The sequence below is a fragment of the Callithrix jacchus genome, chromosome 8 (assembly GCF_049354715.1).
Source record: "Callithrix jacchus isolate 240 chromosome 8, calJac240_pri, whole genome shotgun sequence".
NCBI lineage: Eukaryota > Metazoa > Chordata > Mammalia > Primates > Cebidae > Callithrix > Callithrix jacchus.
In genome coordinates this window covers 31,872,760-31,885,359 of record NC_133509.1, presented here as the reverse complement: position 1 = coordinate 31,885,359, position 12,600 = coordinate 31,872,760, and the positions used below count along the sequence as shown (strand labels likewise).

Here is a 12,600-nt window from a genome sequence, read left to right as displayed (position 1 = left end):
ACTCCTGGTTTCAAGTGATCCTCCCAATTCAGCTTCCCAAGTAGCTGGAGTTATAGGCACACACCATTGTGCCTGGCTGCAGTTGTTTTACTTCTCTCTGATGATGACTTGGAGTGATTTAGGAGAACTCTGTTAAATTCCTGACACTGATTAACTTTGAAACCTTGGTCAGATAACTCTAAAATTGCAATGTAACCCTCTAGTCTGCCAAATGGGGAGGCACAAATAGATGATCCCTCCAGTCCCTTTTAGCAGAGATGTTCTGTAGTTCAAGAAATTTATCCTTGGCTCTCTAAGTGGTTTGTTTAATGTGTGTGTGTTCCCTCTGTGAAGGATATTCTTTATAAATACAGCTGTTCCTTTTAAAGAAAGAGTTATCAGAGGAAGAGCTTGGTGACTGCTTCTGTCTATGATCTGGTCTTTGGTTTTGCAGAACACAAGATACAGCTTTATATGCTTATTCAGCAGATTTCAGGTTCTGGGGGATTGATTCATGCTAACTAAAATCATAAGAACTTTTGTTTTTTATATGTAATCCAGAATATTAGTTTGTCATTTATAATGGTATAGTGAATACTAGTTTCTGCCATTGTAGGCACTACTTTTAGGATCAGAGACTTTGGAAAACCAGATTAGAAAGCCATTTGGAAGCAAAGGAAATCAAGTGGATTTGAGGGATACTTTCAGGTTCAAAGTCTTATAAATTATCTCTGTTCTTAGTAGAGTTCTAGTAATTATATATCTACCAGAATCAGTTTTCTTTCTCCTTTAGGTAGTACTTACTAATTGCTGGTAGTCTTCTCTTCTTTTCCCACTTCATGCAGATTATTGTATGTGTGCAAATAGGACTTTTTTTTCAGACAGGTTAATTTTTCCTTTCTTTTTTATTTTTTGAGATGGAGATTTGCTGTTGTCGCCCAGGCTGGAGTGCAATGGTGTGATCTTGGCTCACTGCAACCTCCACTTCCCAGGTTCAAGCGATTCTCCTGCGTCAGCATCCCAAATAGCTGGGATTACAGGCATGCGCCACCACCCCTGGCTAATTTTGTATTTTTAGTAGAGACGTGGTTTCTCCACGTTGGTCAGGCTGGTCTCCAGTTCCTTACCTAAGGTGATCTGCCCGCCTTGGCCTCCCAAAGTGCTGGAATTACAGCCGTGAGCCACCGTGCCCTGCTTTTTCTTAAATTTTTTTTAAAGGCATATCCCAGTCTACAAGATACTGTTTACTTAGATTCGACTTGAGTCCTTTTCTTTTCTGTTTTTCTTTTTTGATGGTGTTTCACCCTTGTTGCCTAGGCTGTAGTGCAATAGCGCGATCTCTGCTCACTGCAACCTCCCGCTTTCAAGTTCAAGCAATTCTCTCGCCTTAGCCCCCCAAGTAGCTGAGGCTATAGGCGTGTGCCACCATGCTCCGCTATTTTTTTTTTTTTTGAGATGGAGTTGTTGCCCAGGCTGGAGTGCAGTACTGCAATCTCGGCTCACTCTAACCTCCGCCTCCCGGGTTCAAGTGATTCTCAGGCCTCAGCCTCCTAAGTAGCTGGGATTACAGGTGCATGCCCCCAGGCCCCGCTAATTTTTTGTATTCTTAATGGAGATGAGGTTTCACAGTGTTAGCTAGGATGGTCTCGATCTCCTGACCTCGTGATCTGCCTGCCTTGGCCTCTCAAAGTGCTGGGATTACAGGAGCCACCGCGCCCGTCCTAGACATGGGTATTTGTTAAGACTCAACTCTGAATGTAACTTCCCCTCTAAGTTAGAGGACTTGGCCAGACAACTTTATGTTGACTTTCACTGGTTCGCCTTTCAGAGGGAGGAGTTTTTCTAACATTGATCCCAAATTTCAAGAATTCTGCCATGGTCCACAATATTTGACTATATTGTCTTTCTGTCATAGGCAATATTATATTATCTTGATGGTATTCATAATCTTGATGGCATGCTCTTTATATATTATAGAACTCAGTAAGGGTGAGTTCTGGTATATTTCAAAGGTTTCCACTTTTCTTTTGCTCTCAAGTTTCCAAAAATAGGTTTCTGTATCTTCACAGTGTAAACCTACCTTTTTATTATTTGTAATTTTTAATTTTTGAGACAGAGTCTCTGTTGCCTGAGCTGGAGTGCAGGGGAGTGATCTCGGCTCACTACAACCTCTGCCTCCCAGATTCAAGCAATTCTCCTTGCTTCAGACTCCCAAGTAGCTGGGATTACAGGCGCCTGCCACCATGCCTGTATATTTTTGTATATTTGGTGGAGACAGAGTTTTACTATGTTGTCCAGGCCGGTCTTGAACTTCTGACCTCATGATCCCCCACTTCAGCCTCACAAAGTACTAGGATTACAGGCATGAGACACCGTGCCTGGCCAAACTTGCCTTTTTAAGAGTCATATTTATAGGGGAACAGTTTACATAGATTAAAATTCACTTTTTCATCTGTACAGTTCTATAATTTTGACAAATATATACAAGTTGTGTAACTACCTTACATGGAATATTTTCACCACCCTGTAAATTTCTCTTATGTCCCTTTATGATCAGTCTTTTCCTCTTTCTCCAGCTCTGGCAGCCACAAATCTGATTTCTGTCCTTACAGTTTTTGCCTTTTCCACAGTGTTATAAATGGAATCATACAATATGTAATCTTTGGAGTCTGGCTTCTTTCACTTAGCATAATGCTTTTTTGAGATACAATTTACATACCATAAAGTTCATCTGTTTAAGGTGTACATTTCAGTGGTTCTTAGTATCTTTTCAAGGTTTGCAGTCATCAAGATAATCTAATTTTATTTTATTTATTTATTTATTTTTTTTGAGACGGAGTTTCGCTGTTGTTACCCAGACTGGAGTGCAATGGCACGATCTCTGCTCACTGCAACCTCCACCTCCTGGGTTCGAGCAATTCTCCTGCCTCAGCCTCCCAAGTAGCTGGGACTACAGGCCCACACCACCATGCCCAGCTAATTTTTGTATTTTTAGTAGATACGGGGTTTCACCTTGTTGACCAGGATGGTCTCGATCTCTTGACCTCGTGATCCACCCGCCTCGGCCTCCCAAAGTGCTGGGATTATAGGCGTGAGCCACCACACCTGGCCTAATTTTAAAACATTTTTATCACCCGAAAAGAAATGTTGTACTCATTAGCAGTTATTTCCTAATTCTGACCACTCCCCCACCACCATAACTCCCCATCCTAGGCATATACCTACTTTTTGTCTCTCCAGATTTGCCTTTCCTAGATATATTAAATAATGATATACGGTATGTGGTCTTTCGTAACTTCTTTCACATAGCATGTTTTTCAGGTTCATTCATGTGGTAACATGAATGAATACTTTATTTTTCTAATTGTCAAGTAATTTTCCATTGTATAGGTCATAGATATACCACATTTTGTTTTTCTATTTATCAGCTGATGGACATTTGGGTCATTTCAGCTTTTTGGTATTATGAATAATGCTATGAACATTTATGTAAAAGTTTTTGTGTGGACATGTTTTCATTTCTCTTGAATATGTTATGAACATTTGTGTACAAGTTTTTGTGTGGAAGTATGTTTTTATTTCTCTTGGATAGATATCTAGGAGTAGAATTGCTGGGTTGTGTGATAACTGTGTTACCACACGAACCAGCAAACTGCCAAACGCTTTTTCAAATCCTTTTCCAGAGTGCTCAAACCCTTTGGAACTGTCAAACCCTTTTCCACAGTGGCTAAAGGGTTCCAGTTTCTCCTGGCCAATCCTCACTATTGTCTGTCTTTTTTTTTTTTTTGTTTTTTTTTAGTAATAGTCATTGTAATGGGTGTGAAGGAGTATCTTACTGTGGTTTTGATTTGCATTTACCTAATGACTAAATATGTTGAGCATCTTTTTGTGTGTTTATTGGCCATTTGTATATCTTTTGGGGAGAAATGTGTATTCAGGTCTTTGGCCATTTAAAAATTGGGTTGTCTTTTTGTTGAGTTATAAGAGTTCATTATATATTTTGGATACAAGTCCTTAATCAGATAGATGATTTACAAATATTTTCTTCTAGTCTATGAGTTGCCTTTCATTTTCTTTTCTTTCTTTTTTTTTTTTTTTCCAGAGGGGCTTTCCCGCAAAAATCGCAACACCTGCTAGACAAATTCTAAAAGAGCTGTAACACTGTCTTTTCACTTTCTTGATGGCATCTTTTGAAGCACAAAACATTTTAATTTTGATGAAGTCCAATTAATGTTTTTTTTTTAATTGCTTGTGCTTTTGGTGGCATATCTAAGAAATCATTAGATATCAATGATTTCAATGACATCTTGAAATCATTGATATCTAATGATTAGATGCCTAACCGATGTCAAGATGATTTATACATATTTTCTTCTAGGAGGGGTGTGTGTGTGTGTGTTAGCTCATACGTTTAGTTCTGTGATTCACTTTGAGTTAATTTTTGTGTATGGTGTGAGATAGAGGTCCAGAGTTTTACTGTTACATGTGGATATCCAGTTGTCCAGCACAATCAGTTGAAAAAGCTGTTCTTTTCCTCATTAAATTGTATTAGCCCTTTTGTTGAAGATGAATAGATCATAAATACATGGGTTTATTTCTAGACTCTAATTTATGTTCCATTGATCTATTTACCTTTATTCCACTACCACAGTACCTTGATTAATAGCTTTGTAGTAAGTTTTGAAGTTGGGAAGTGTGAGTCCACCAACTTTTTTCTTTTTGAAGATTCTTTTGGCTATTCTGGTTTATTGAATTTCTGTAAGAATTTTAGAATCAGCTTGTCAATTTCTGTAAAAATTCCAGGTGGAATTTTGATAGGAAGTGTACTGAATCTGTTGATAATTCAGCAGTTCAGGGAGTGTTGCCATCTTAACAGTGTTACATCTTCTGATTCATTAATGTAGGATGTATTTCCATTTATTTAGATCTTTAATTTTTTATTTTTTTTGAGACAGAGTGTTGCTCTGTTGCCAGTCTTCGATCTTCAATGCAGTGGCGTGATCTCGGCTCACTGCAACCTCTACCCACTAAGTTGAAGCAATTCTCCTCCTCAGCCTCCTGAGTAGCTGGGACTACAGGCATGCAGTGCCACACTCAGCTAATTTTTTTTTATTTTTTAGTAGAGATGAAGTTTCCCATGTTGGCTATGATGGATCATAGGTGTGACCCACACTGGCTAGATCCTTAAATTTTTAAAACATGTTTTGTGGTTTTCAGTGTAAGCACAATGCTTTAGAGATTCATTCATGTTGGTGCATGTATTAGCAGGTTTTTTGTTTGTTTTTTTGAGGCAGAGCCTTACTCTGTCACCTAGGCTGGATTGTAGTGGCACGATCTTGCTGCACTGCAACCTCCACCTCCTGGGTTCAAGCGATTATCTTGCCTCAGTCTCCTGAGTAGCTGCAATTACAGATGTGTGCCACCACGCTTGGCTAACTTTTGTATTTTTTTTTAGTAGAGACAGGGTTTCACCATGTTGGTTAGGCTGGTCTCGAACTCCTGACCTCGTGATCTGCCTGCTTCGGCCTCCCAAAGTGCTGGGATTACAGGCGTGAGCCACCGCACCCTGCCAGTTTTTTCATTTTCATTGCTGAGTACTATTGCATTTTATGGATTTATCACAATTTGTTCAGCTATTAATCCATTGATGGACATTGGAGTTTTTATTTTTTGGTAATTGTGTATAAGGCTACCAAAAAGATATTCAGATACAGGTTTTTATATAAACAAAGGTTTTCGTTTTACTTAGGTATGTACCTAGAAGTAGAGTTACTGGTTGTATGTGTGTCTGTTTACCTTTATAAGAAACTGCCAAACTGTTTTCCAAAGTGGCTCTATCATTTTGCATTCCCACCAGTAATATATGAGAATTCTAGTTGTTTTGTGTCCTTACCAATACTTGGTGTTATAAGCATTTTTCAAAAAAGTTATTTTGATAGGTACATAGTGATATTTCATTGAGGTTTTAATTTACATTTCTCTAATGGCTAATGATATAGAGCATAAAATTCATGAAATCCTTACATGAAGAGACATGTAAGAGTTCATTCCTGATTTTTTTTTTTTTTTTTTTTTTTGAGATGGAGTTTCGCTCTTGTTACCCAGGCTGGAGTGCAATGGCGCATCTCGGCTCGCCGCAACCTCCACCTCCTGGGTTCAGGCAATTCTCCTGCCTCAGCCTCGTGAGTAGCTGGGATTGCAGGCACGCGCCACCATGCCCAGCTAATTTTTTGTATTTTTAGCAGAGATGGGGTTTCACCATGTTGACCAGGATGGTCTCGATTTCTTGACCTCGTGATCCACCCACCTCGGCCTCCCAAAGTGCTGGGATTACAGGCGTGAGCCACCGCGCCCGGCCTTTCCTGCTTTTTATATTCTGTTCCTCAGACATGTTTCACCGGATGTCTGAGGTCAGGATTTGGGGACTGAAGAGCTTGCTGAATGCTGAGTGGGTGGGATCTGAGCAGCCTGCCCAGGACTCTACTTTTAATCAGTTTTTAAAATATTGAATTTCCAGGTGATAAATCATTAGAAAAAAGATGCCTTTGTTTAAAAAAAAGCTACTGAACTGAATTCTTTTTTGAATTTTATTTTAAGTTCTGGGATACATGTGCAGAACGTGCAGGTTTGTTACATAGGTTTATATGTGCCATGGTGGTTTGCTGCACCTGTCAACCTGTCATCTAGGTTTTAAGCCCCACATGCATTAGATATTTGTCCTAATGTTCTCCCTCTCCTTTTTCCCCCAATCCCCCAGACAGGCCCTGGTATGTGATGTTCCCTTCCTTGTGTCCATGTGTTCTCATTTGAACTGAATTTTTTTAAAGAGCAAAACTGAGACCCAGAGAGGTAAATTGACTTACCCAAGATCCTATAGTTAGTCCGAAATGGATTCATACAATAGAGTTCTTTATTCTGCAGTGTACTATCTTGCCATAACTTTCAGATTCTATTGTTTGTTGGCTCAAGGAAGAATTATGATGAAAAGTCTACTGATCAAGAGTTGTCTAAGTCATAAATATTTAAAAAATTTTCTTTTATATTGAAAAGTAGTATATGGAAACAAAGTCATTTTTCATGAGTTAGTTGTACTGACCAAAAAATGGAGGTTATCTTTTCTGTAGAAGTCCAATTTCTAGTACAAAACCTTCCAAAATTACTGTACTTTGTTTCTATGTAATGTGGGAAATGTGGCACAACTGTCAGAGGTTGTAAATGTCAGTACATTATAGAAATAGGTGAGGGAATAAGCAGGGATTTGCCATGGGGAAACACATTATATTGTGTTATAAGTTTTGATGAACACTGACAGTGGTTCATCAAATTGAAAGAGTAAAATTGAATTCATTAGATGCAATCATAATGGTTAGAGTAAGTTTTTTTTATAAGAAAGATTCACTTCTGAAATCTTTCCTTTATTGAGGTTTTTCTAGAAATTACCAGAGTCTGAAAGCAGTTCTATACAGTGTTGGCAATTCTGAGATTGGCTTTAGGACTGATGAGTGAGCCATGCATGGTTATATTGAACAGAATTTTATTACAATGCCTTTGGTGGATTTGACTAGCTTTATTTAATAATGATATAGTGAAAGGAGTATATTTTAACTCAGGAAACTTGAGGTCAGTCTTGGCTCTGCTTCCTACTACCTATATGACTTTGAATGAGTCAACTAACTTCTGTGACCAGCCTATTTCCCAGAGTTGTGTGAGGATGAGAAAAAGCGAAAATGTATGTGAAACTACTTTATAAACTTTAGTGTTATTTAGTTATAGTTTTGTTACTAATAATCATCTTTGAACTGGCAACATATAGGATTTTTAAAAAAATAATTTTTCAGCCAGGTGTATGAGCTCATGCCTGTAATCCCAACACTTTGGGAGGCTGAAGTGGGCGGATCACTTGAGTTCAGGAGTTTGAGACCAGTCTGGGCAATATGGTGAAACCCTATCTTTACTAAAAATACAAAGAAATTAGCCAGGCATGGTGGCACATGCCTGTAGTCCCAGCTACTCAGGAGGCTGAGGTGGGAGAATCACTTGAACCCAGAGGTTGTAGTGAGCTAAGATCGTGCCGCAGATACTCACCAAAGGTGTATTCTCTCTAATAATGACATTCTGGGGTCATTTTGTTCATAGCAATCGTTCCTGGAGGGTAGAAAGACAGAGGCTGGAATGGGGTAGGTGAAAGTATCAATTCCCAATCAACCTCATTGGGAATTCAGAGGTTGTCATATACTTTAATCATTCATATTTAGGAAAAATCATACCTTAACCCAAAAAAACCAATTTCTAAAGATACTACAGGAGCAGCATTCTCAGTGTGTTATTATATGTTTCAAAGTATATTAAAAAGAAAACCCAAAACAAAAATACTGAATTCCTTATACAGCCTTGAAATCATAACCAAAAAATTGTAGTGTTGAATACTCAGTAGACCAGAGAGATCCATAACTAGCGAATTGGGCAGTTTGAACAAGTTGATTAATGAATTGGCTGGAAATAGAATGACTGCTTTAAAATATCACTTAGATGTAGTTATGGTAACAATTATAATTTAATTTTCATATTTTTAATAAATATATGCATCAAGTCATTCTAAAATTGTTACTATTCTGTGATAACTTAGTATATTTTGTATTAAGATATTATGCAAAAAATGTTCACTAACACATACTTTAAGAAAAGCAGATTCTTATGCTTAGTATTTTAGGATATCTCTATTGCCTCTTAAGATGACTACTTTCAGGCACGTATCCTGTCACCAAGCTATGAATATTTTAGATTTTAATGGTTATATGTGTGTTTTTAAAAACCATAGCAAATGAAGAGATTACATTAATTAAAGCTTTATGAGGTGTAGAGCAATATAGGTATATCTTGACATGGAATGACTTTCCGAAATTTATTATAAATGGAAGTATTTTAAAATAAACTGTAAAAATCCATAGCAAGTCTCTTTGTTAAGTGAAAAATCGGGTATAAATTGAAGTAATATATAACTCAATTTAGAGTTTTCATGTTATAGGTGTTGTAGTATAACCAACTGGGTAAGGTAATGCCTTGTGGAATAGCAGACAAAAGTTTTTGGAGGGCAAAAACTCCATCAAACTTGGCTAGCAGGGGTCAGAGACTCAGGTTTCTCTTTGGAAGAGGCCCTGGGCCTAGGAACACTGTTGGGGCCAAAAAGAGAGTGAGTGTAGGATCACAACTCTACAGAATGGGAAAAATTGTGGGGAAATGGGGATTTCTTTCCTGTACAAAAAGATATCTGAAAACATATTAAAAGTATTTATATTTTTTGATATGGAGTCTCACTCTGTCACCCAGGCTAGAAAGCAGTGGCATGATCTCAACTCATTGTACCCTTTGCCTCCTGGTTTCAAGCAATTCTCCTGCCTCAGCTTCCCATGTAGATGTGATTACAGGAGCATGCCACCACGCTCAGCTAATTTTTGTATTTTTAGTAGAGATGTGGTTTCACCATGTTGGCCAGGCTGGTCTTGAACCCCTGACCTCAGGTGATCCACTTCCCTCAGCCTCCCATAGTGCTGGAATTACAGGTGTCAGCCATAGCGCCTGGCCTACTTAAAGTATTTTTAATAAGCAACCGGCTGGGCTTTATGGCTTACTCCTATAGTCTCATCCACTTAGGAAGCGGAGATGGAAGGATCACTTCAGCCCAGGAGTTTGTGGCCAGCCTAGACAACATAGTGGGACCCTGTCTCTAAAAAAACAAAAAACAAAAAAAAAAAAACCAACCACGGCCAAAGTAGGTTTTAGGAAATCTGTATTTGAGAAGAAAACTTTAAAAAGTAATATTAAAAATAAGAAGGAACAATTTATATGTTGATATTATATTTTTCCAGGAACAAAAGAGTATGTAGTAGTTCTGTACACAGGCATTATGCAAAAGGCTGAATATTATAGTCACCTCTGAAGATGTTTCAGTAATAATATACATATTTTTTGATAATACATGGAAAGGAGTTTCAGTAGTATACCTAAGTGTGGAAATAGTTATAGTTACCATATTTTTTAAAAAGTATGTTCAGGCAGTCCAACTGAATTTTACATTCTCAGAAATCATAAATAGCCATCATATTTGTGGCTAAAATCTTCCTTGTTTTGCCATTGTATCATATTGGAGCTCACATATTTTGATGAGAGATGATTAAGCAAGGGTCTCCAGAAACCTGCTGTTGGCAAGGAAACCCATGTAAAACCTGACACCATATGTCTGGGGTGACTTTACACTTCACTGACATTTCCTGGAAAGAGAGATGTGCTTTAATATTTTCAGGATAATGTTCACAGCAGCTTTCTGCCAGTTCTCTCTCCTTTCAACTCTGGTTTTCGGGAGCTTCACTTCTTTCCTTCTTTCTACTCCCTTTCTACCTGGTGATCTTAGGTCTCAGAGGTTTTTTTTAAATAATTATCTTATTATTATTTTTTTTTGGAGGGATTCTAATTCCAAAGGAATCATTTGGTTAAAGGTCAACTTCATGTAAGGTCTGGAGGAATGAAGGAGAATCTAGGGTACTGTTTTACATTTTTCTGATGGAAGATAGGGTATAGCATACCCTGAAGACTTACATGCAAGGTGAGAAGAAAAGGTGACCAAACCTTTCAAGAAACCAGGTATAATTGGAGGAGGTGAATAGAGTAACTTGAGTATTACCAGCTTATACTGAATAAAATTGAAGTTGGTTCATCCAGGGCCTGTGACCAAATATTGCATATGAGCACAGGAGAGAGCAAATAGAGCAATCTGGAGTAGTAAGTGGTGGGGAGGAGTAGCCTAGGTGATTTTGAAATGATATTGATCAAGGAACAACAGGGAGAGAAGAAACGTTTAAGTAAAGGAGGCCTTGTAGCAGCAGGTGAGTGTTAGTATGAAACAGCACTTACTTAGCTTGGTAGAAGAGGGGAACCCAGTGCATTAAGATCAGCACCTAGGAGAGAATTGGAAGAGAAAGATTGGGTAAAAATGAAGTAAACAATCTGGACAATCAAAAATAAAGTATTTTGGAGAAATTGGCGAATTATTTCAATCGTCCTAGCCCCCAAATATAGATGTACCTACGGCTTTACCTCTTAATGCTAACGTACATTTAAATTGATTTCTGAACTCTGATTGGGCAATGAAGAAACAGTTTATTATGTTTGCTTTCAGAAAGTAGAGTTGTTAAAAAAAGTTTTTACATTAAGTAACTGTTCTTGTCATTACTATTATAGTTACAGTTGTGTTTGCCACCAAAAATAAAAGTGGCTATGACACACAAGAATTAAAGACAGGAATCTTAAAATTCACTTAAATTTGGCACTAAGCAAGTCTCTATGCATGATTCTTCCACTAATCCTTGTGAGAACTTAATCAAATAGATGATCTATATTTGAAAGGATCCTAAATTTAGAAAGATCCTTAGTCACAGTCTAGTCTGACTTTAAAATAAGAGCAATTAAAAAAATGCCACTATTTATTGCATTATAAAATTATTCTCTCTTGCTTGGGAAGTCACTCAAAGATCATGAGACTTGTGTTTAAACAGCCACATAAACTTTGCCATGGTCTATTCTGTCTATTGTATTGACTCTCTTGCCATAAGAGGTGTGTTTTTTCAGTGTAAATAATTTGATATATTCTAACAGTTGTCCCAACAGTTAAATAAATTATTCCTCCTATTTAATGAAGGATTGCTTATACATTTATTGATTGATTGGTAATGTAGTTTCTACTCACTTTACCTAATTTTAAGATTGTTTGTACTGTTAATTTATATTAATATTAGTGTATCTTAAAACAGAATAAATAGCAATGTTCTGCTTTGTTGAATATGGATTTTGTCTCAGTGACTCTATAATTAATTTGAAGTTAAATTGTAATGGCCAGGCACAGTGGCTTACACCAGTAATTCCAGCACTTTGGGAGGCCAAAGTGGGTGGATCACCTGAGGTCAGGAGTTCGAGACCAGCCTGGCCAATATGGTGAAACCCTATCTGTACTAAAACATACAAAAATTAGCTGGGTGCCATGTTGCATGCCTATAATCCCAGCTACTTGCGAGGCTAAGGCAGGAGAATTGCTTGAACCCGGAAGGCGGAGGTTGTAGTGAGCTGAGATTGTGCCATTGCACTCCAGCCTGGGCAACAGAGCAAGACTCTGTCTCAAAAAGGAAAAAGAAAAAGAGAAATTGTAATAATAAAATGCCTCCTTAAAGTGCTTAGGATGCTTCAGGGACAGGTCCTTGGATTGGACATTGTTTGGTCACTCGAAAGGCACTAGACCAAATATAGAAGATAAAGAATAAAGTTCTCCAGGATCCAGGTGTGTAGGGTAAAGAGAGTATTTGTTACTACACTCCCTCACTGAACCACAGTCAGTAATGTTCTTTGCTGAACAGTGTTGTTTTTTTGTTTTTTTTTGAGACAGGCAGGGTCTCACTCTGTTGCCCAGGGTGGACTGCAGTGGTGCAATCTTGGCTTACTGCAACCTCCACTTCCCAGGCTCAAGTGATTCTCTCATTCAACCTCCTGAGTTGCTGGGATTACAGGGATGTGCCACCATGCTTGGCTAATTTAATTTTTTTGTGTGTAGAGATAAGATCTCACTACATTGCCCAG

The 12,600-nt window shown here is 38.0% G+C and overlaps 1 protein-coding gene and 1 non-coding gene across 11 annotated transcripts in view; one reads left to right on the top strand and one right to left on the bottom strand.

Moving 5' to 3' along the window:
- Nucleotides 1-12,600, top strand: part of FRMD5 (FERM domain containing 5) — a 368,823-nt gene that overhangs the window by 18,056 nt on the left and 338,167 nt on the right. The window lies entirely within an intron of this gene.
- Nucleotides 4,082-4,143, bottom strand: LOC118145318 (U7 small nuclear RNA). Its single transcript, XR_004730440.1, has one exon. It is a non-coding gene; the product is annotated as a U7 small nuclear RNA (small nuclear RNA).